The following is a 26,328-nucleotide window of genomic DNA, read 5'->3' on the forward strand; positions in this document are numbered from 1 at the left end:
GTATCCCCAGAGAGAATACACACAAAGAGCTGAAAGAGCGTTCTATCAAGACGCTCAACGAGAGTATTTTCAGGATGTTGACGATGAGATAGAGTTGACCCAGAGAGAGGAGTTGCGAACGTATCTCACCACAATACATCAGGTCCGCCCTAAGCGGCCAAAAAGGCTGAGAGTCACAGTCCTCTTAGAGGGCTCACCCTGCGAACTAGAAGTTGACACAGGATCGACCCTGACGATCATTTCATGGGCATCCATGAAACAGGCTATCCCTAGCCTCAGAAAGAGCCAGCTACACGCTCCAGACGTCCTGCTACGAGACTACCAGGGGAACCAAGTCCCCATCGTGGGCCAAGGCACATTCCACATCCGTTTCAAGGACATCGAAGCCCAGCTGCCCGTGACCATCGCCAGCGCGCCATTGCAGAACCTTCTGGGGCTTGATTGGTTTGAAGCCCTGGGGTTAGAAGTCACCGGAATCAACGCCGTGAGAAACAGCAGCGCTGAACAGATTTTTAAGGAGTTCGAGGACGTGTTCAGCCCCGGTCTCGGTAAGTATGTGGGCAAACCAATATCATTCAATTTAGACCCCAAAGTGGCGCCAATCCGACTTAAACCGAGACGAGTGCCTTTTGCACTCCGCCCAAAAATAGATAAAGAAATAGATAAGTTAGTGGAGCAAGGAATCCTTGAGCCGGTAGATCACGCGCGCTGGGAAACACCCATCGTGACCCCAGTCAAACCAGACGGATCAGTCCGCATCTGCGCGGACTATAAATGCACAATTAATGTCGCGCTACAACAGAGCGCATATCCTGTGCCTGTAGTACAGCACTTATTGCACTCGTTGGGGCCAGGAAAGGTATTTGCAAAGTTAGACATGGCACAAGCTTACCAGCAACTGCCAGTGGATAGCGCCACAGCGGAGGCCCAAACTATAGTGACGCATAGAGGAGCATTCAAATGCAACCGGCTACAATTTGGCGTAAGCATTGCCCCAGGATTGTTCCAGAGCGTCATAGAACGACTTTTGCAAGGGATACCAGGAGTCGTCCCCTATTTTGACGACATCTTGGTGTCCGCTGCAAATGAGGAGCAATTAAACAAAAGAGTCAGATCTGTTTTGGCCAGAATCAGAGAAAAGGGCCTCCGCCTTAAAAAAGGAAAATGCCAAATTAACGTGCCTAGCGTAGAATTCCTGGGTTATAGAATCGATGGTCAGGGAATACACCCCACTTCAAAGAAAATTAAGGCGATCCAGGACGCCCCCACACCACGAAATCAGACCGAGTTGCAGGCCTTCCTCGGATTACTTAACTTCTACAGCGTTTTTCTGAGGCAGAAGGCGACCGTTGCTGAGCCACTACACCGTCTACTCCAGAGGAACGCACCATGGAAATGGGGACGATCCGAAGCTGCCGCTTTCGCCGAGGTAAAGCGCCTGCTCACCACCGACTCACTGCTTGTTCAATACAGCCAGACCCTACCGCTGGTATTGACCTGCGACGCATCACCTTTCGGAGTTGGAGCAGTCCTCAGCCACAGGATGCCCGACGGAAAAGAAGCACCCATTGCGTTCTACTCCAGAACTCTTTCATCGGCCGAGAGGAATTACAGCCAAATGGACAGGGAAGCGCTGGCTGCCGTAGCGGGAGTAAAGCGTTTCCACGAATACCTCTACGGCCGCGATTTTGAACTGATCACAGATCACAAACCGCTGTTGGGACTTTTGGCGGGAAACCGCCCCACTCCGGTCTCCCTTTCTCCTCGCATGACCAGGTGGACTGTTTTCCTGGCTGCGTATTCATACAAATTGATACATCGACCGGGCTCCACTCTTGGACACGCAGACGCACTCAGCCGTTGCCCATTACCTGACATTCTGCCAGACCCCACTCCAGAAGTACCGGTATTGCTCATTGACTGTTTGGATTCGGGACCGGTTTCTTCCTACGATGTTGCAAGGTTCTCCTCTAAAGACAATTTAATAAAACAAGTTCAAACTTGGGTTTGGAGGGGGTGGCCAAAGGGAAATGTGGGCCCGGAATTCAAAATGTTTTGGTCGAAACGGGACGAGCTCTCAGTACTACAAGGATGTTTGTTGTGGGGGGATCGAGTTGTTATTCCGTATGCTTTACGTAAAAATGTATTAGATGCTTTACATATGGGTCATCCGGGGATTGTTAGAATGAAGGCGTTAGCAAGAAGTTACGTGTGGTGGCCAAACATGGACAAAGAAATAGAGGAGTGGGTGGCCACTTGTGACCCATGCCAGGAATCGAGACCAGCACCCCCGGAAGCGCCCGCCACAGAATGGGAGAAACCCAAAGCACCCTGGTCGCGAATACACATCGACTTCGCAGGGCCATTCCAAGGTCAGACTTTCCTTATAGTCGTGGATGCATACTCAAAATGGCTAGATGTAGTCCTAATGACTTCAACCACGGCAGAGGCAGTCATAAAGGTTCTACGGCGACTCTTCGCCACCCATGGCCTGCCAGATCTCCTCGTATCCGATAACGGGCCCCAATTCACGGCCATGCACTTTGAAACATTTTTAGCAGGGTTGGGAATCTGGCATGCCCTCATCGCGCCGTTCCATCCAGCATCAAACGGACAGGCGGAGAGAATGGTGCGATTCGCAAAAGAGGCCCTCGCCAGGATGGGTCCAGGTGATAGGCAAACACGCATTGACCATTACCTCCTCATTCAACACATTACCCCGAGCGCAACGACGGGTAGGAGCCCCGCTGAACTACTCATGGGCCGTCGCCTACGATCTCACCTAGACCGGCTCCACCCGAATTACTCTGCCACGGCTCCCCCAGACTCTACAAGTAAGATCCGGTCATTCAGAGTAGGGGATTCAGTATACGCTCACAACTACACAGGGGGGACATTGTGGATGCCGGCAAAGGTCATTGGCATCACGGGTCCACGATCGTATTTGCTAGAGCTAGAAGATGGGCGGAATTGGAAAAGGCACATCGATCAACTTCGGGGTCGCCTAGCACACTCCAACCTTCGAAATGAAGACGAAAGTTTCCTGTCTACGGAAAGTCAGCCACAAGAAAACCCTATCATAGGAAACAACGACGCCGGCGAGCCAAATGTGGAACAAGACTACACGCACGTAGCAGAGCAGCCCCCAGACAACGCAGCCGAACAAACTCCTGAACGCCCGAGCAACGAAGGCACAAGACCTCCAGAACGGGAAATAGAAAAAGCACCCGATCCTGCAACTACTTCGAACCAACCCACACCCAGTCCTGCAACCACTTCAAACCAACCCGAACTACGACGTTCCTCCCGAGCAAGACAAACACCCACCTACCTAAAAGATTATGTTACCTACCGAAACGTCCCATCTAGGAGGGGAGGGGTGTTAGATATTAACATATATCGGGATAAGTCTTCCCTCTGGTCCGCTCCTACAGCGGGAAACAGGTATCCCTGTAATTGGTCGAGGGGCGTGCCCAATCCCTATAAAAGGGGAACCCTCCGACTACAGAACAAGCTGGATCACTACTACTACTAATAAAGAGCTGTTAAGTCACTTTGTGTCCGCAGTCTGTCTCTCGTTGCCCAGATCCAACAGAAACGCTAGATGGTGTATGAAGAAAGAGAAATGGCTGCTTTTAGAAATGCCAATCCCATCCAGGCTACCTTAAATCAGTGTGAAAGCATTGCTGTTTCTCGCCTGCAAGCTCAAGTTCTCTGTGATTTTTAAAACACTGGCATTGCTTTTCTTGATCCCCTGCCCAAGAGTTTCTGGCTGATGGCCTCTTAATGCATCCCAAAGTAGTTCAAAGAGAGTTATTCAAAATAAAGACAGAACAAACCTCTACATTGTAAAGTGTGCACCTTGAACTGGGTCACGTACAATAAACTGTAATTTATTAACTAGTTTGGCATTGTTCAAATTTGTGGTCATGGCCAACAAACCTGTCACACCCAGGCCCTCGTAGAGGGCAGACTTCTGAAAATTAGGCCTCAGGCTCACCTGAAGTGATTGCAATATGAGCGAAATGAACTGGAAATATCCCATTGCCGTGATATATAGGGTGTTAAAAATCCAAGGATTTTTTCCCCCTTCTTTTCAATGTGTTAGTATAATTCTTTTTTTAAAAGTTTTCTTTTATTTTAAACACACAAATACAAAAACATAAACGTAGAACTTCATGTTCCTTCTTATAGCAGTTTTAGACCAGTTATCTTCTTATATTTTTATATACAATATTTCCCTCCTAATACCTTCTCATTGAGTTTCACCATTTTTAACCCTCTTATTTCATTATCATTTACTTATCTATTATATTTTAGCTAATTACCTCAGACAAACTTTATCCCTCTTTTATTTATATGACACTTATCCTTTATTTATAATTTTTATCTTTCTTAGGTACTTATTGTTAGTCTTTGTTTCTTTCCTCCAGCCTGTTACTATATGTTAGTATAATTCTTGATTCAGTATGTTATTTCAACAGGGCTTATATTTTATACTTAAAATCTTAACATTTAATTATTTAGGTATTTTAAGAGTATTGAACTTAGAGAAGAGAAAAGAAAAAAAAAGAAAAATCTATCAATATTAGTTACAATACCGGTTTAGCATATTAATGTTACGTATTGTATTTTTTGGCTTTTTAATTCAAATTTAAATATATCATTGAAAAGGGAGAGATAAAGGAAGAGCATACAATAAGATGTTTGTTATATACCAAAGATTTCAGTCTTAAGCTAAATTACTTGAGATTGGAATTTCTCTGTATCTTTCTGTCTCCACGTGTGTATTTATGCGTAAAAGGAAAAAATGGATGAATAGAAAAAGTTCAACAAAATCAAGATACCCCAAAAATAAAAAAGGTGAAAGAGAAGAAATGAACTAAGAAGTTGTTGAGTTTCTGACTTTTCTTTTACATCTGCTAGTCTGAAATATTTATAAACATTTAGGCCCCCTTAAAAGCCAAACTACAGATGTGATTGTTTGTTTTTTTGTTTATTGGCCACTCATCTTACCAAAGGGTAACTCTGGGTGTAAAGTATTTATATATGGAAATCTTCTTACTTAAATTTAAACTTCTATTATGTAGAAGTTTTAGTATGGTCCAGATTCTGGACTTCTTCCCATATACTGTATACTGTAGCCAAGCTAAATTGTAGTTTAGACTTTGTGTTTTGTGAGCCTCAGCTTTGCACAGCTTGACCAGGGTTTATTCTAACACCCTGATGGTGCACAGCCTTTATCTATCTTGAGATTATTTGTCAGATTTTCTAGTTCAAAATTTAAACATTAATGCTGCTTTCTTCATGTCAATATTTCTTTGTTTCCTTTCCTTTTTTCCTTTCCTTTTTTGGTTTCCATTTGTTTTCTAATCTATCAAGTACTAGCAATTGTTTATTTTCAATCGGTTCCCTATAACTACAAATCTTAATAGTGGTATAGATCATACTATAGATCATATAGAAGCATTTATAGTACCCTTCCTCCCTCTCTCCCACCCTACCTCCTTTCCTTCCCGCCTTCTCTTTTCTCTTCTCTCTCTCCTGCTCCCCTTTCTTTCTCTCTTTCTCTTTCCCCACATTCTCTGGGTATTTTCAGCCTACAATACAATGCTTTAATTCTGGTTGAGTAGGAATCCTGCTTACATGATGAATTCAGTGATAACTGTCAAGATATATATAGCATATTCCCCTTGATGCAAAATTATTTCTGAGGGAAGGTCATAAGGAGAAGAGTCACATTCAAACATGTACTCCTTTAGCCACTTCCTTAAAAATATAAGGAAAAAAATGATAAATTGCTTTAGTTTGGTTCTACAAGCTATCTCTAAGATCCTAAAAATTCCAGTTGCTGCCACATGGAGTCCTCTGCACAGAGGACTTAAATTTAAATCTAAATTCACATCTAGAAAGCTGTTCTCCAAGTGGATTGCATAAGCTCTCTGACAGTTTTGCACAATTTGACAGCCAGTGGATGGGAATTCCACTCAGTTGAAGCACTCCTTGTCAATTTCAGATATATTATAACTGCAATTCCTACAATTACCAACCATGTGGTTAATATTATTATTGAAGAGACTCTACATGGGATAGCTCTACTACAATGAATGTTTTCACTGCATGTCCTATCAAGGATAATAACCTGCTGTCATCCAGATTTTTAAATTAATGGTCCCATCAACCCAATCATTATAGTATATGGCAAGGATTGGTCACTGAAAATAAAAACTAGAAGAGGCCAGATTATCTACCATTGCTGGATTATTATTATTTTTATACCAGATATTCTACAATGAATTACACAATTCAATAGAGGACATATCGAATAATTTATTTAGCCACTGCAGGCTATAAAATAAAAACATAGCCTCCAGAGTACTGTACTGTATATACTGAACAATGACAGAAATAGAACAAGGTGTCATATTTAACATATTTTTAAGCAGCAGTACATTATATGGCTAAGTAATGTTCTTAACAGGAGATGTAGTGGAAAATATCTTTTTTATGACACATTATGGAGTAGCTATGGGAGAACCAAATCAGGGAATGGTAGTGGGTAGTAGTAGGTAATAAGTAATAGTGACGTCAATTGAAGAATACTTGGACAAGATATCGTCTTCCTAAGGAAAAGACATGAAAAACTGGTGATGCTACTTTGTCCCTCCTCTCTTCTTTTCCTGATTTGACTGGGAACTTTTAACAATCCATTGGGATTGCTGCCTCAACCCTTCTAAAATTAATCAATGAAGCTAAAAGTTCATGAAGTTGCCCTGCTTTCAACAAGTTTGGAGAAAAGTTAGTAAGGGACATAACAAGCTTCCTAGTCATCCAAAGAGGGAAATGCAGAGATTAATAGCAAAGTGTATTTTTTCAAACTAACACTACTTATAGATCACTTTATAATTCTTATATTTAAATTTAGGGCATAAAAATCATGCAAACAGTTTTGCAACCAGAGAAGAATGTATTTTGGCATTCCAAATTCCTGGTTCTGAATCTAAGATTGAAGGGGGGAAATGTTAAAAACATATGGGGAGAAAAAGAAGAGAAAGACAAAAAGGGAGTTCATGAAATACTGTGTATTGCTGTCCAATCAACCAGATTACATTTTTCAGAGCAATCAATGGAACAACCTTGCATTGTTGTGCTGTGGAATCCTGGGCAAAGAGCCCTATGATGATTGGATTCTTTCATCAGATTCTTGAAAAGATTAACCAGCTGTAGCTACAATGTTCCATGCACCTCTGGGCAGCGGTGCATAGCTACATGATTCATTTCTCATAGCACCCCAGAACCACACAAACCATCAAGAACTGCTTAGCATCCTAGGCAAGAAAATAAAATGGATGAATAGTCCAGGGCAGGAATCAATAATGGACCATATGAGAATTGTACAATTAAGTGTCAGTACTTACCCAAAGACACACTTTCTAGGAAGAATAGTTCATAATCTAATTTGAGGTGTGTGTGTGTGTGTGTGTGTGTGTGTGTGTGTGTGTTTGTGACAGAGAGAGGGGGGGTACATGTAAAAAGGGCGTATCAATTATGATAAGAGAGAGATATTGGAAATAGGAGACAGGATCTTGTTGGAGACAATGAGATACTGATAGAATCTCCTACATGCATAGGTCACTAATTTCAGCACTTTACCTGCAGGGAATAGAACAGAACAGAACAGAACAGAATAGAATAGAGAATTGTACAGGACCTTGGACATCTTCTAGTCCAACCCCCTGCCTAGGCAGGAAACCCTACACCACTTCAGACAAATGGCTATCCAACATCTTCTTAAAGACTTCCAGTGTTGGAGCATTCACAACTTCTGGAGGCAAGCTGTTCACTGATTAAGTGTTCTAACTGTCAGGAAATTTCTCCTCAGTTCTAAGTTGCTTCTCTCCTTGATTAGTTCCCATCCATTTGCTTCTTGTCCTATCCTCGGGTGCTTTGGAGAATAGTTTGACTCCCTCTTCTTTGTGGCAGCCTCTGAGATATTGGAACACTGTTATCATGTCTCCCCTAGATCTTCTTTTCATTAAACTAAACATACTCAGTTCCTACAACTGTTCTTCATATGTTTTAGCCTCCAGTTCCCTAATCATCTTTGTTGCTCTTCTCTGCACTCTTTCTAAAGTCTCATCATCTTTTTTAGATCATGGCGACCAAAACTGAATGTAGTATTCCAAGTGTGGTCTTACCAAGGCTTTATAAAGTGGCATTAACACTTCACGTGATCTTGATTCTATCCCTCTGTTGATGCAGCCTAGAACTGTGTTGGCTTTTTTGGCAGCTGCTGCACACTGCTGGCTCATATTTAATTGGTTGTCCACTAGGACTTGAGCAATGTACCACATATACTGTCCCTGTAAAGAACTCAATAAAAGCTGTGATTCCAATCTATTACTTTTCACTTTTTTCTAACAGGAACAGTATTTCTACCATACTTTAGGCCACAAAAATCTAATGACAGTTTCTCAACTGATCTATTCAATTGACAGACAAACACTCAGGCAGGACTGCAAACATTGCAACTCTATTTTACTCCACCCATTGGCGTCAGGAGTCAATAATTCTTTCCCTATATTAGGATTAAATTAATATCTTACCCATATCTCTTTCTGTTTGCTCATAAATAAGGAAAAAGCAACAATCATGGAAAAACTGACCATGATTAGATAACATGCAATATAATGCATGAGTGTAGAATGTGGAGGCAAAAAGGTCTAATTGTGGTCAGATAATCCACTTAAAAGGTTGTTGCTCTTAAAGAGATCATGAAATGATGAAAAGGAATTACAAATACAAAGTAGTAGGCATATCCTTAATGTTAAATCTCCACAAAGCAATTTGTTGACATTTCTTAATGCACTTTACAGTTTCTTTAATGAAGCTTTAACCTTCCCAATAAATGAAAACCGATAAAAGACAAGGAACTTTATTACATGGTTGTTAAAGACAACAAAAAAGATTTCTAAACTTTGCTCAAATTCCATGCCAGAACACCTACTAAAAGGTGCAATTGTTTTCAGAACTCCCTGGCATTTCTGCATTCCAAGCTTTTGTAATATAGTTTGATCCTCTAATGAAAATCTATTTTCTGGAATGCTACAAGCAAATCTATTATTTTTGCCGGCAAATGACAACACAAGGGTGTTTGTTGGATTCAATATTTATCTATATTGTTTTTGACAAAGTCCAAAAGAATTATTGAAATTTGAAGTTGAAACATATACTGTGGGAAATTAATCACAAGGTATTGTGATTATTTAACTAGCTTGTAAAAGTAGCCCCAAACAGAAATATATAAAAGAAAACAATTTTGAAGACCATTCTTACAGAATAATATATTATGTCATGGAAAATATGACTCCCAAGTAGTTATGAGTAGATGAAGATAAAAAATCTTGAAACCCAGTGCGATCAACAAGAAAGAAATGGAAAAATATATTGCACATTTATTTGTTAATGCCAAAATGTCTGAAATACAACAGAGTTAGCAGTAAGATTGATTGACTGATTGATTGTTGTTCAAAAGGTTAAGCGGATCCAAATTGGTGGAGATTATACTTTTGAAGTCTATGGAGATTCTCAGTCATCCAGGTCTGAGTTTCTCAAATGAGAAGCAAAATGATTCCAAAGAAAAACCAGAAGTCCAATTGCCTCTTGGAAAAGCATATTTGGGATTATACTCTAGAATTTTTCAAAAGATGGCATTTTACCACTTCCAGTGGTAGCGGTCTTCCATGGTAGAACAGTAAACTGGAAGAGCAATATTTGGGAGGAAGTCTATGATGGAGATTAGGATGAAATGAAGGTAGAAGATGGCAAATTAATTTATACTAATAAAATGGTGAAAGATTCTGTGGCTATATGCCCTATAGGCTAAACAGGCTATTGTTCAGTAAAAGAACAATAATAAATAATAAAAATGAGCATCTGACATATGGCCTCTTTCAAAAGTATTAGATTTTTTTTTCCTTGAGGGAGTTCATGTTCAAGTGAATGGAAATACAACCAAGAATATGAAGAATGACATCAGCATATTCAAGCATCTCAGCATATCTTGTGGATCATCAGAAAGAGTCTAACCCTCAGTAATTGTTTCAGATGATTTCATTCTAAAGGATTCCCTTTTACAAAGACCTCAGGGGATTTCAATAAAAGACAACTCTTCAGCATAAACATTTGGAAGAAACTCCCATGCAAATCCAGAAATTTCATCAAGGTAGCTCTCCGTGTGAGGTCAATCAGAAATTAGTAATCAAATGTAAAGAAGTGTACATTATACACGCAATACAACTGCATTGCTTTAATTTCGAAGGTGACTACTACTTTTCTTCAATGTACAAAAATATGTCTGTGTGTGCGCGCATGCATATGCACCTTCACAATCCTATTGGTTCAGCCCTCCACAACAGTCCCAGTTTCCATTGGGAAAATTAATTGCCCACCCCTGCGCTAGATCTACCAAGATGTTTATAAACCCACTATGCACTTAGTTTACATTAAGAACTTAAACAGTTCAAAACTATTACTAAAAATAAATATTTTATGTGACAATGCATGAGCAATGATCCACAAACAATTGCTTTTTTCATCTATGATATTACAAACTGGGGGGGGGAGTATTCTAGAACAGTAGTTTTCTAGATTTCAATTTGATTGATACAATCCTCCACAGCAGTACATTTCCAGTCACTTTGGAACGAGTTTATTCCCTTTACTATATCATTGATTTGTAATTGCGTGAAAGGACAATATGCTGCCAACATAAATCTAGCACTACGCACCACATTGATATACCAAATTACCATAAAATTCAGCATCCATTATGTGCTTCACTATACCTCCAATCTAATTCAAGCAAAGCCATAGAAATGTCACCTATGTCCATGGTGCTTTAATAAATTAAGTGGGATTGATCAATTATTAACAGCCATATTGAAGCAAACAAGTTTCCTTGAGAATTACAATGGAGAGTTCTAGGTGGGCAATCATGTTTAAAATCAAGTTCTGCCAAGGGACACGGATTTTCCCTGGAATGAAACGGATTTCCGATCCCACACTGAGGAGGAGCTTCCTGAGAAATACTACCCTTGGTGAGACGGAGAGTCATACCAACTACTATTCGTAATTCCACCCTATAGGAGTAAAATATTGGATATTGAAGTTCTGGATGCTATTTATGTGCTTTTGCATATCTATAATGTCTGATTTGAGTAATGTCTTATTTGGAATGTCTCGTTTAGATTATTGTCTCTCTTATTCAGTGTTCATAAGGTATCAGTAAAAACAACCAATAACTATGTCTCTGCAAGGGCATCAATATGCATAAATAATCAGCAGCTTGTCTAGGAGATAAGATAGACCTGCAGAGTTCAACATTTTATTTATTCATTTATTTAATTATGGCTGCCCATTTTAAAAAGAAACTCTGAGTGGCTCACAACTGGAATAAAACTGCCAATCCTAGAACCATAAAATAAAAGTAAAACCAAGAACTAAAATAACGCCATGCATCAGTCATCTTCTAGGATGCCCTAACAACCATCCATAGGCTCCCGTCACTCTATCCCAGTGACTGGGTAGAAAGCTAGGTTTTGTTGGCCTTCCAGAAGGCTAAAAGGGTGTGGCCTGCTGGATCATCAGGGGGAATGGTGTTCCATATGGTAGGGGCAGGTACAGAAAAGGTTCACTTCCTAGGTCCCACTAGATGGCAACATTTCTGGGAAGGGACCTGGAGTACCTTTAAATTCCACTCAGAAAGAAACTCGGAGGCAGTACAGCTCCTGCAACAGGGACATAACATGACCCTGAGTGCCCAATTCTGTGAATGCCACTGCATTCTGGATCAGTTGTAGTTTCCAAGTGGCCTTCAAGAGCAGCCTCACATACAGCACATTGCAGCAGCCCAGATGGGAAGTGACCAAAGCAAAAGTGACTATGAGCAGGGCTTCCAGTCCAGAAAAGGGTGCGATTGACACAAGACAAATCTGTCTAAATGTCTCCCAACTGCTCCTCCAAGTAGGAGCTGTGAGTTCATGAGGACCTCCAAACTGCACACCAGCTCAGTTAGGGGAAATGCAAATTCCATCCAGAGTCAAGGATGACATATCACCAGATCCTGGGGGACCAAAACCCAAGGTCTCTCTGCTTTGTCAGGATGGAGTCAAAGTTGTTTCAGAGCCTCTCAACCTCCAGGCACTCAGATAGCACTACAACAGCATCATCTACCCTGCCCAGATCAGGTTGGAAATATGTAACTGGATATCATCAACCTACGATTGATATTGCAGCCTATGCCATTGAATGACATCAACCAGCAGCTTTATTTAGATATTAAAGAGGAACAGTGAAAAGCTGAAGCCCTAAAGCAGCCCATATTTCAGGGGACCGGGGCTTAGATTAAGCTTTAGATTCTGCAATTGTTCTGTAATGACAAACCATTCACAGCAAGCAGTGGGCACTGGGTTCATTTTACACTGCCCTGAGTCCTTTTCGGGAGAGGGGGCGGTCTAGAAATTCGAAGAAAATAAATAAATAAAATAAACTAAGCCATTCATTATGTTTTTGTTCATACACTGTCACTACTCTCCTGTGCAACAACTGTGTATGCGACATACAGTCCTGTGTACCGAGAAGCTGGTGCCTCATAAAATGTAACTGGTTCATTTCATGCAGTTTTTCATAAATGTTTAAATAAGGCATAAACTAAAAAGAAAAAAATATCGTTAACTTGATTCTCAAATGCAAGCAATCAGATCAAACAAAAAACATGCTGGGACGAATTTGAGAAACCCATCATCCCCTGTGAATATTGAATCAAAATAGAGCAAAGATGAAAAGGAAAAATGACACTTCCTAATTTTTATTCTAGGACAAAAAGCAAGTAAACATTTTAGCAGAGAGTTTATGCTTCTGATGTAATTCTGTATGGATATATCTGAATCATCTGAATATGCGGAGTTCAGTGACACTTATTTAGGTATAGGAAAGGTTGTTCTGTTAAATAAAATTCATAATATTAAAAAATATATGCTTCAAATAGAAATACTTATGTGTATCCTGCATACATTTCTTCTTATCCGTCATCGTAAACTCCCCAGTCCCAAATATCTTTTTTAGACTAGTTAACATTTTTTAGCTGTGCAGATTTAGGAAATGGCTACAAATGAAATGACAAACCTTTTGGCCCAAAGCAGCAGTCTAGGTAAGAGTTGTTGCCCAAGCATCAGTACATTATCACAATAACCGGGACATATAATTTGAGGCTGCTACAAGGTTCATTTGGTATGTTGAAAGCCCATTGTGAGTGCTCTCACAAAATGGTTGCTATGGATGGATTTGCATATTCACAAAATGTTGTCACAATACTAGGCAGAGCTAGTCAACAGGCAAATTGAAAGTTGCTTTCTATCAATCATCTCTTCCCAGGATGCCCTCTGCCATATTGTCTTTCCCTCTTTGTCTGTTTCTCTTTCTCTTTTTTGTACGGCTTGGCACATTTTCAAAGGAAAAAGTATGTTACATTTTTTCTCTTCTTGGAATGACTATGGGAGCTTTATGGGATTCAAAGACATTTCTGGTGTAGTGATTAGACAAACCCACCCTCACATAGGCAAGGCATAACAAGTCTTTCCCTTTCTGACATCCATTCAGCCATTCTCCCAAGACTGCACTGCATGTGGGTATCCTAATCCCAACTTCTCAGCTGTCTGGCTAGACCAGTGGTGGGATTCAAAAAATTTACTACTAGTTCTGTGGGTATGGCTTGGTGGGCATGATGTGGCTTGGTGGGCATGGCTTGTTAGGCATGGCATGGCTTGGTGAGCATGGCAGGGGAAGGATACTGTAAAATCTCCATTCCCAACTCACTCCAAGGGAAGGTTACTGCAAAATCCCCATTCCCTCCTGATCAGCTGGGACTTGGGAGGCAGATAATAAATGGGGGCGGGGGTGGTCAGAGGTGGTATTTATCAGTTCTCCAAACTACTAAAAATTTCCACTACCAGTTCTCCAGAACTGCTCAGAATCTGCTAAATACCACCTATGGGCTAGACAGAAGGAGAGTTCATTTGGTTTATTTGAAAATTCCAAGCCACAAACCAAAGAGACAGATGGTGGGGGGAAACAAATGTGGACCTATCCAACCAATTTTCCTCAAACTTATACTTTGTGGCTTAATCATGGGGAATAAACCACAGTGACTAGGTTCATGCTGAGACAAACCACATGAGGACTTCATGCAACTAGTAAACCCACCCTTAGGTCCCAGAGAATGGGAAATGGGATTTGAGGTTGCAAGGTTATATATTTCAGGACCACATTGTACAATCCTATTTGAATTTAGCTATAGACTTCTAAGCACCACATATTTACAATGTACTTTCATCTATGAAAAATACAGTTAGGCAATTAAGACATCCAAAGATTTCCCACCAAGATTTAAACAATTAAAGCAAATGCTCTTCTTCACTAGGGAATTATAGCATTTCTGATCCATTATTCAGGCAATATAAAGTCTGAATTCATTATTTTTATATCAGCATATTGACACTAGAAGATGGGAGAAGTAATTTGTGATTAAGTGACCCAAATAAGGGATGGAAAACTGTTGAGTAACTACAATTTAAAAAATTCCATAGTGGCTGAAGTGGCCCCTAGAGAAATGAGTACAACAAATTTCCTTTCACATTCTATCAGCAATTAGCTATTCTACTAATCTGATTTTACAATCTGATAATGCTATCAAAATTGCTTATAATTAATAGAGGAGGGTTGTTTGCCAGAAATACTTTTAAAAAAAGAAAAGAAATCATGAACTAACAAATGTAGTTCCTGGAAACTCAGTGTAAAAGTAAACAGCTTCATGTATTCCTGATTGTAAAGTCTCATTACTCAAAATTCTGGATGCCAGAGAGCTTAAAAATCAATACTGGAGAGAACACTTCCTTAATTACATACAATTAATAAAACGAGGCTGTTAAAACAAGGTTAAATAAAATGTATGGTTTTTATATGTTCTTTTTGGGTATGTTATGTCCAAACTGACTGGCTCATGTAGCATGCATCAGTTCAAATATGCTGTCCAGGAACTAACTGAGCTGAATGTAAGAAAGGGGCTTATTTCCATGTTCTCCAGCATACTCCTTAGCAGGGGTGTCAAACTGGCGGCCCATGGGCCCAATGCATCACAAGCAGGCCACGCCCACCCTAGTTCTGTGAAGGGAAAAAACATCTCAAAGCATCATGTGATGGTCATGTGATACCACGAGTTTGACAGTGTGTCTCAGAGCAAGACATTATAAAGAGTCTGGACACACTTTTTCTGGCTAACTCTATTTCATAAAAGACATGAGCACTCTATAGAATTGCATCTCACAAAAGCTCCTGCTTTTTAATAAAATCCATTAGTTGGAATCGGTGTTACCACACTCCTTCTGGGTTTTTGCGACCATAGACTAATATAGCTCTCCTCTTACAATGTTTCCTTAGAAGAAGGTATTGAATTAATATATAGCCTTTTTCTGAGTGCTAAAGGTATCTTTTGGGGGAATCTGCTTTTTGACTCAAGTCTGTGCAAGGGGCTGGCCCAAGACAATGTAACCCTGAGAGCTGCATCATTAGGAGCAGTGGATTTCTTCAAGTGCTGGATCAGCATTTTATTTCTCCTCTGTGAGCTAGCCAGAGTGGAGGGATGGGGGAGACAAGATGGATGCCTCCTGCAGCACCCTGCCTGCCAAAACGGAGTGCGGGTAGGTGCAGGAGGCCTCTCGTGCCCCATTTTGGCTGGCAGGGTGCTGCAGGAGGCCCTCCACGCATCCCCCCCACACCTGATTTTGGCTGTCAGAGGCACCACAGGCCAGTCCTTTGCTATTTCCAGGTTGGCCCTATGGGCCAGATTTAAGCACTCCTAATTAAGAGGAACCTCCCTCTAACATCTTAACCATAATATTCAGAGGTTGTCTGTGTTTCCTGAGATTCTTAGTAATTGTTTCAAGACCTTCAACAGCTAAGAGGCATTTAAGCCCACTGGTAGGGATCCCAACGAAGTAGGTGGGAGAAAAAAGTTTATTTTTAAAGTTAGCAGGAAAGCAAGAAAGGTTCATTTTTATATCATAATTCTCTTTTAACTTTTTAAAAATATTGGGTAACTTTTACATTCTAAAATAGATGCTGTCAAACTTCTTGATCCTCATTTTAGACTTTTCCTCAGAAGCTCCTGGTGGGATCCCAGAATTATCTCTGTGTAAGCCCACCACATGGGCACAAAAATGGGTGTGAGTGTGTCCGTGTTCTTTCTTTAGACATACATACATAGTCCAATGCTTCTTACATCATCAGAGATTATTTTCAGTTCACAGTAGGAAAAGCCGTGCGTAAATTGGGTGCTGTTTCTTTTGTGTTTTATTAGTCCTCCAAATGAAAGTATACTGTAGATACTTAATCAGTAGCTTTTCTTGCTACAAGTATTATGTAAACATCCGTGTTATTTCCTTACACAGGAGTGCAGAATCTTAGCTTCTATTATTTATTGTGAATTCTGGTTAGTCTGCCTGGATTAGTGACACACACCGAAAAGCAGATTGATTGGGTTCCTCGGAACAAGACTGATCTTATGCTTGATTAGACATTTGGCAAATTGCCCTTGAAGACTCTCACTAAGGTTCACTTAATGCCCCAAAGTAAGGGGCTCTTACATTTTATCTGGAAAAGCAGTGGGCTCTTCTTCCACTTTTTCTGGCCATGATTTCATTTTCTTGGAATAAGTTAAACCAATACAGTTGGTGCTTTAGGGGAAAAATAAAATGGTGGCAGAATTGTGCTTACTAAGCAATATGGAAATAAAAGAACTATTAGTCTCGGGCAGAGGTCTCCAAACCCTTCAGCTCATTGACTCCTTTTTGAAGTTTCAGATTGTCCACTGACCTTCAGGCATTCATTATATGAAAATAATTTAATAAACACTACTTTACTAGTACTACAAATAAGAATATCAATGATAATGGATAGTCCCATGGACCCTTGGAAGATAATGCTGATTACTTTGGAGAGCTCTGGTCTAGATGGATTTACCAAAGTGCAGTAGCTACAATAGCCTGCCTCTTGAGATAATGTATGTGATGCCACGGGACAAGGATCGAAAGTCACACTGCCAGATGAGAGTTCAAACTCCCCTTTAACACTCCAAATGTCCCCTCAAATGCTCCCACGTTCTTGACAAGTCCCAGAACAAAGTGCGTGCGCGTGCGCACAAACGGCAGCCTCTGGCTGCACCCAGTCCAGTAAAACAAAGGAACGGAAAAATGAGTCCATGAAACAAGGAACAAAAATGAGTCCATGAAACATGGAACAAACAATGAGTCCATAAAGTTAGGAACAAGATACTGAGTTCACGAAGTCAGAAAGGCATTGAGTCCACAAGTAAGGAGGAAGCAAACACTCCTACAAACTGCAAATGTTTGCAAACCTCTACCGACAAAAGCCCCTTCCTGCAGCATTTCCTTAAATCTCAGTCCTTAGGTGTGCCTTATGAAGAACAGCAGGGTGCTTTCCTCCTGAGTCATTGGGTTGGCCTGTGCTGTTCCCACTTTCTCTCCACTCTCCATGCTTGGGGATCAGGAGGGGATGGTCCTTGCTCATCGGCTGAGCTCTGTTGCTCCTCATGTCCACTTCTTGTCATGTCTCAGTCATCCTTCCCTTGTTCCTCCCTACTAACAAGCCGTTCCAATTCTGATGGGACCTGGGCTACCTCAGCCTGCTCCTCCACACATTCCTTTGATGCCAATGAAGCCGCCCTCTCGATCTCCATCAGCTCTAGCTCCAGCTCATCCTCCTCCAAAGATTGAGGCTCCAACTGGGGCATGACACTATAGTTCATCCCCTAAACATTCAAAATATAAAATATAATATATTGTGTAAGTTCTATTATATATACAATGATATTAAATGTACGATTGCAAGTATGTGTGTTAGGATACTTAATTTAGTAGCTGGAACAGCTATGTGGGCCATAACACACAGTTGCAATTGATTGGTTGGAGAGCTGTTGCATGAAGCAATCTGCACTATGATTGGTAGCTGTGGGTGTAAAGGGAGATTTTCCCTTTTATCCCATCTTTTTCTTCTGTGTGGCCACCTGCTGCACAATTCCCTGACAATGTGTAATTGTATGTTGGAATGGCCTTGGAAGACAGGTAGAAGAACAACAGACTAGACAGTCCCAAGGGTGCCTTTTCAAGAGGCAACTGGACTTTCTGTTTTTTCTTTGAAGATGTTTTCCTTCTCATCCAAGAAGGTTCTTCAACTCTGGCTGGATGGTGGGAAATGGAAGGATTTATACTCCTTGCATATAGCTGGTCATTCTTTTAGCGAGTCATTAAGGTCATCTGGAGGTTTATCTGTGTCACCAGGGTCATCTGAGTGGTGCAAATGGGTGTGGAGCTTTTTTGGAACTGTTGAAAGGAATGTGTTGTAGACTGGAGATAAATGATGTTGTATCCCCCCCCCTCTGTTGAGAGAGGACCATTCAATTTTGACATAGATGGCCTCTTTGACCTCCCTTTCAAACCAAAGGTCCTCTCTGTCCAAAATTTAGACTTTGTTGTCTTCAAAACAGTGACCTTTGTCTTTTAAATGCGATGGACTATTGAATCTAGTCCTGATGGGATTATTCTTCTATGTTGTGCCAAAGCAAACTAGACTATAATCACACAAGCAGCAACTGAGCCCAGAGAAAGAATATAGATGTGGCAAATGTTTCACAAGGGACCTTCTCAGACCATAGAGTGTAAAGGTGAAGTGAGGGGGAAGGGTCGGTGAGGAGAGATGTATTTTCAGATTTGCAAGAGACTGTTAATATAAATGAACAATATTTACATTAATTTACTATAATATAATTTACAATAAAGATTGAACTTGTATTTCTGGGTATGCTTTTTGTCTGGAATACTTTGCAATATTGACATCAATCTTGCAGTCCAAGAAACTAGGGAGGGTCCCTTCTGAGATGTTTGCCCCACCTTCCTTCTGCAGGCTCAGCTGTCTGTCTGATCATTGACTAATTTTCAGTTTTTCCATGTGTTTCCCAAAGCCATTACCACATACCAGTAGTGGGTTCCTACCAGTTCGGATCAGTTCAGCCAAACCGGTAGTGGTTTGGCACCAAGGGTCGCTGGAACCGGCAGGGACCCAGGCTTGCCACACACCCGAACCGGTTCTCTGGGCGGTGCCATAAGCGATGCCATCTTGTTTTTCGCTTCTGTGCATGCACAGAGCAATTGTTATTGAACTGCACATTCATTCGCAGTGCACTCATGAGCAAACCGGCAGTAGTGCCTGCCAGAACCCACCCCTGCCACACACCATGCACCACCAATTGCCCACGTAGGGTTTAATCCTTTAAACTCTATGTAGCCAATTTCCTATGTAAAGGACCATTCTGCCCAAGACCGATTTTCATGATTTTGAGGTCTAAATAAGAACAATGTTGATTCCAGACAAAAAGGAAAGGAGGACCATTATCTTTGTGAGGTTTCCAGGATCAAAGAATGTGCTCAGAATAAGTATTTTTTTTCTCTGTTCATCTTGAAGTTCCAAAAAGCCTTGGTTCACTCAGCTATGGGTCTAGAAGTAGTTGGACAGATGTTACTTTCAATAACCAGTGTCTGAATCTGATTTAACATTTGCATTTCATTCACAAAGTTTTTCATTCCAAATCAATCTAAAAGTGTTTTAAAATAAACACATATCAATGCAAAAATACAAAATGTCGGGTAACATCTAATTGTAACCAGATTGGATGGGTGGACTCAATGTGATAGCCATACAGTATGATGTTCTTCCTTGTCAGAAAAACTGCAGGACTCTCTCTTAAGGGACAACTAGGAGCTCCCATACTTCTTCTAGATGAGTGAAGATATACCAGTTTATTCAGGCATTTGTAAATGACAGGCTGCTTCAGGGTTAAATTTACTTTTAGATTGCCTTTCAGATTATTTTTCATTTTTATGGTAAACCTTCTTTTAAGTTTTATACAATATTGTTATTTTGAACTGTTCCTATTTCACTATTGATGGCTTTATACATGGCTTTATTGTATTTTTACAAGCCACTCTTGGCACGCCCATGAGGAAGAAGAGAAATATTGAATCAAAGCATTCATAAATGATGTTTCATTCACATCTAGTCTTAATTTTTTCTACAACTAATTTAGTACCGTAAGAGCCAGTTTGGGGTAACAGTGAAGGTACTGGGCTAGAAACTGGGAGACTGTGAGTTTTAGTCCTGCCTTAGGCATAAGCCAGGTGGGTGACCTTGGGCCTGTCACCCTCTCTCAATTCTAGGACGCAGAAAATGGCAAATCACTGTGACTGATTGCCGTACTTATTTCTACCAGCATCAAAAGTCAATGATATTAGATGACAAAAAGAAATGTAAGATTTGATACTATAAAAGCATTCTAAATGTTGAACATTAAAATCATGGAGAGGGAATCTAGATTATTTTTTTACTTTAGTGTAAATCACTGGGTAAAATTAAGCATCTGCAGCAGTATTTGCCCTCATCTGCAATCTCTTAACCTTCTAGAACAGGGGTGTCAAATTCACGTCATCATGGTGGCATCATGTGGCATATCAGGACGTTTTTCCTCTTCAGTAAACTGGGTGTGGGCGTGGCCAGCGCATGCAGCCCTCCTGAGCTCTATTTTCACTGGCAGAGGCACCGCAGGCCGCTCCTTTTCTGTTTCTAGGGTGGCCCTGCGGGCCGGATCTAAGCACCCCACGGGCCAGATCCAGCCCCCAGGCCTGGACTTTGACACCCCTGTTCTAGAGTCTCAATATCTTTTTTATATCATGGCGAACAAAACTGGATGCAATATTCCAAATGTGGCCTTACAAGGTGTTATAAAGTGGTATTAATGCTTCATGTGATCTTGATTCTATCCCTCTGTTAATGCAGCCTAGGACTGCATTGGGTTTTTTGGCAGCTGCAGCACAGTGCTGGCTCATACTTAAGTGATTGTACACTAAGATTCTAAGATTACCCCTCACAGTTACTACTATTGAGTCAGGTATGGCCTATTCTATGCCTCTACATTTGGCTTTTCTTGCCTAAGTAGAACGTTATTTTTCTCATCGTTGAATTTCAGTTTATTAGATAGGACCAAGTGTTCAAGTCTGTCAAGATGAATCAATAGTCCAAGAAGAGCATTAGTAGAGATTGAAACTTATAGGAAATAGACAAAATATACAGACTGTAGAATATCAGTGTTCTTCTTATGGCTGCAAGAAAAATTTCAACAGTTGTCTTCTGAAAGCATTTTGGTGTATAATGCTCTCTACCCCTGTTAACCTTATTCATTCCATCCATGGAATTTCATCTTCTACAATATCCTTAACTTAAGAGTGTGGGAGAACACAAGGTGTGGCTAATATATAAAGTTCCCACTTCAGCAACCTCAAACCTATGAAAATAAAGACATTTACAGGCCCAGAGCCAACATAGCCAGGCATGAGGCCATTGTCTCAAATAATTGCTTTCAAAATTATTATTCCAATTCCCATGCAGTTTAGGGCCAAAGAACCTGTACAATAAATTGCTGTAAACTAACAAAATTGGGTCTCTTAGCTATTCTATCAATTACTCCAGAGTGCAAATTAACTAACAAGACTATAACAGAGTTGTTATGTTTTGCTTTTGGAGTATTCAGGCATGAAGGTTAACATTTATTTTTGTTCCGATGTTCTCACATTTGGTTTTTTTCAGGCACTTTCGGGGTTCAGATGATACCCAACAATTTGGGTGTCTTCATTAGACACACCATCAAATACAACATCTAATTGATTCAGGAAGTAATCATTTACGTATATTTGAAAAGTTCTCTAATATGTAGAATCAATATATGACAGACCTCAAATGTGAATAGAGGTCACCACTCTGAATTAACCATTCAACCGCTGTTTGAAGAGCTCCAGAAAAAGAAAAAATCCATCATGTTTCATGTCAAACTGGCTAACCGCTTATACAGTCAGAACATTTTTCATTATGGTTAACCTGAACTCCCATCTTTGTGGTTTTAACCAGTTAGTGCTGCCACTGCCCTTTGGAGCAATATAAAATAAGTCTACTCCTTATTCTGTGTTCAAATAACCTTCCCGTATTTGAAGACTGATGTTATATCTTCCCTCACTCATCTTTTGTATAGGGTAAACATACCTTATTTTAATTTGTTTGTTTGTTTGTTTTGTCAAGCATGTATAAGATAATAGATATAGCTACATACAAGATTATGAATACATGAAACGGATACAAATAAATGGGATTGTTAGGAAGGGGATGGTAGGCACAATGGTGCACGCCCCTTACAGACCTCTTAGGAATGGGATGAGGTTGACAGTAGACAGTCTAAGGTTAAAATTGTGGGGGTTTCTGAAAGAAACCACAGTGTCAGGTAGAGCATTGCAGGCATTGACCACTCTGTTGCTGAAGTCATATTTTCTGCAATCAAGTCTGGAGCATTTTACCTTAAGTTTGTATCTATTGTGTGCTCATGTATTGTTGTGATTGAAGCCGAAGTAGTCCTTGCCATGTAGAACATTATAGTAGTTAATGTTATGTACTACGCTTAGGTCAGACTGAAGGCAGTGTAGTTCTAAGCTGTCTAAGCCCCAAATTTCAAATCTGGTGGCATAAGGTATTCTGCTGTGAGCAGTGGAGTGGAAGACTCTTCTCATGAACTATCTCTGGACTCGCTCAATTGTATTAATGTCTGATATGCAATGCAGGACAGATGAGCTGTATTCAAGAATTGGTCTAGCAAATGTTTTGTATGCTCTGGTTAGTAGTACAGTGTTACCAGAGAAGAAGCTATGCAGGATTAGGTTAACAACTCTTAGTGCCTTTTTGGCAATGTTGTTACAGTGGGCTCTGGCACTTAGATCATTAGAGATGATGGTCCAAGGTCCTTGACAGACTGGGGGTCATCTACAAGGTCATATTTGGCCAGCTTATATTTTGTGTTCAGATTTTGTTTGCTGATGTGTAAGACAGAGCATTTATTGGTTGAAATTTGAAGTTGCCAATTGTTTGATCATTCTGACACATAGTCAAGGTCTTTCTGAAGAGTAGCAGTATTTGTCACTGTCCTTGAATGGTAGTGCTCAGAACTGGGCATAGTAATCCAAATGAAGTCTGACAAGGGTAACCGTATCTTCCAAACTTGTTAATACAAAGAGAAATTTGGGAAGCTGTGACTAACCAGCTGTCAAAGCCCTTTCAGTTTGTATTGTAACTCTACTTGATCTCAGACCCCCCCAACTCTGTACTGTTTGTCAGGATAACACCCCCAAATTCTTCCTTCCAGAAGGAAACTCTCCCCTTAATTCATAGGCTGTATGAATCACTCTCCAAAGTTGCTATATTAAACTTTCTCCCTAAAGAAAACACTACAGTCTCTATGTCAATGAAACCGCAGTTTGACACTCCAACTGGGTAGAAATTCTGAAATTCCAGTATTTCTTGCCAGCAATGCCACTGTTGAGTAATCTGGGAAGGGATTCAGAAATGTCTAGGATTTCCAGGTTAAGAAAGGTGTTTATGAAGCAGAAGATTCCTTTGAGTCAAGTTCATGAATATGTCTACATAGTTTTATCGGCAACAACTCAGATGATTTTCCATTATCTTCCTAAAGGAAAAGTATGGTCATATAGCTAATTCAGACATGCACAGCAGTTAACAGAACTGACCATGAAGATAATTTTAAATGAAATGAAATAATATGCCCAAACTATTTGGAAAATGTATTTGAATGCAATACTTTGACATTACCAATAGCTGCTTTCAATACACAAGTTATATTTGTGGCAGATAATTCTCTTAATGACTTCGATATTCTTCTTTACATCTTTGGTGGCTGCTACTGAATATATAGACTGTGAGTCAAGAACGAGCAATCTAAACAATTGATTTGAATCATCTAAATAGAACTTTGTAGCACGAAGGACTATTCTTGGTTCTTCAGTGAAGTACCAATGGCTAGATTTGAGAAGCTGTAAGAAGAAAGATTTAAACTAAATGAAATGCAGTTCAATTTAATTCAAATCTTTAAAGGAATATCATTACTCTCATATATTTAATGAATATATAATTAATATTTAATAATTTCCCAATCCAGTCACACTAGAAATTACTGCTCTACAGCCACTGATGTTGAATGAACAAAAACAACAACAACAATGCAATAGAAATTGTAGTGCACCTTCCTTTCCTTTATAGTAAGCAAGTCTATGAACCCATTCAGGAGAATGCTTCAATTTTTTATGGAACAATTTTTGTTGACATAAAGAAGGCTGCATATTTTATATCAAGCCTACCATATTTTTCAGAGTATAAGATGCACCTTTTTTCCTCAAAAAAGAGGTTAAAAATCTGGGTGCGTCTTATACATCGAATACAGCATTTTCTGCCTCCCGAAGCCATGACCCTTCACCAAAATGGCCATTCATACCCTTATGGAGGCTTTCAGAAAACTCATGGGAGCTGGGGAGGGCAGAAATGAGCAAAAAACAGGCCGTTCTTTGCCTCCCGCCCTGCCCCCAGCAGCACTCTATAAGCCTCCATACGGCTATGCGTGCACCTTTTTTTTGCAAAAAACAGGCCCTTTTTGGGAGGTTTGCAGAGTGCAAAAACTTTTTTTTCCCTTTTGGAAAGCTCTTTAACTGATTGATGAGAATTAGATTGATCAAGGGCTGTGCCAGCAGAAACAAAGTCTTAGGTGCTGCAGATTGTCAGCGATTTTCTTCTCCAGCACATGGATAAATACACCTGGAAACATCTACCTACCTACCTACTCTCTCTCTCTCTCCCTACCTACCTACTGTATTTTTCTTTTTCTCCCCCTCTCTATCTACCTATGTATCTACCTGCTCTCTTTCTCTCTCTCTCTCTCTCTTTCTCCCTACCTATCTACTGTATTTCTCTCTCTCTCTATCCCTCTACCTACCAACCTACCTACTCTCTCTCTTTCCCTACGTACCTACTGTATTTCTCTCTATATATATTTCTCTCTCTCTCTCTATCCTTTTATCTACCTACCTAACTACTCTCTCTCGCTCCCTACCTACCTACTGTAGTTCTCTCTCTTTCTCTACCTGTCTGTCCCTCTATCTACCTACCTACTTTTTAAAAATTTGCCTTTTCAAAACTTTGGTGCATCTTATACTCCGAAAAATATGGTGCATCAGTAATGCTGTTTTGAGTTAGCTTATTCAGGTCATAGAACAGTATTGGTGAACTTTTTTTGACACCTTTTGGCATGCACATGTATGCCAGAAACCAGAAGAGCAACCACCCAGTGTACATGGGTGTGCTGGGAAGATGATCTTCTGGTTTCCTGCACAGCATGTGCACTGGCCAGCTGGTCTTTGTGCATGTATGCATACCAGAAACTGGAAGACCAGATGGCCGGTGCACATGTTTGTGCCGGAAACCAAAGTATCATCTTCCCGGTGCATGCATGCACACTGGAGTCTTCTCTCCCTGTTTCTGGTGCTCCTGTGTGTGTGTAGATCAGCTGCATGCCGGAACCCAAAAGAGCAACAGGGAAAGACTGTGCATGCCACTTCCAGCATGCAGGCCATAGGTTCAACCTCACAGTCATAGAATGTCACTGGAAAGCATATTCACACTTAAACAAATTATACTGTAAATTTGCCCAGGGAAGATCTGGACATGCTATAGTATGCAGTATATTACACCAGTTCAGAATTATCAGTATTTCTATTCCAATTGAAAACCATTTATATTTATAACCAAGTTATATTTTTAGACCAAAGATGGCTAACAGGTTAGCACTTCTTTTCTTCGAAATTTAGCACTTCATTTAATTATCTGTTATCCAAAAAGCACAAGTGACATTACAGAATGGATCTGGCTGTACTCATCCTAATTTGGGGTGTTTTGCTGTGTTCTGGATGCACTTTTCCAGAAAAGTGCCAAAGCATCTATTTCCATTACTATTTTAATAATTATCAAAAGATCTTCTTCTTGGTCCAAAATCATATATCCACTGAATTCTGGAAGCAAGCATATCTGTGAGAATAATTAAACAAAAGTAGGGTAGCAAAGTAACAGAATTGGAAGGGACCTTGGAGGTCTCCTAGTCTAACCTTCTCTCAAGCAGGAAACCCTATACCAGTGATGGCGAACCTTTACGGTATGCATGAAAGGAAGCATGCACGCATCTGGCAACAGACATGCACATATAGGCTGCAACCAGGAAGAGGAGCTCCCCAGGGGGCATGTGCACACTGGAAAATAAACTTCTGG

This window comes from Natrix helvetica (genome assembly GCF_964273705.1).
Source record: "Natrix helvetica genome assembly, chromosome: 1".
Lineage (NCBI taxonomy): Eukaryota > Metazoa > Chordata > Lepidosauria > Squamata > Natricidae > Natrix > Natrix helvetica.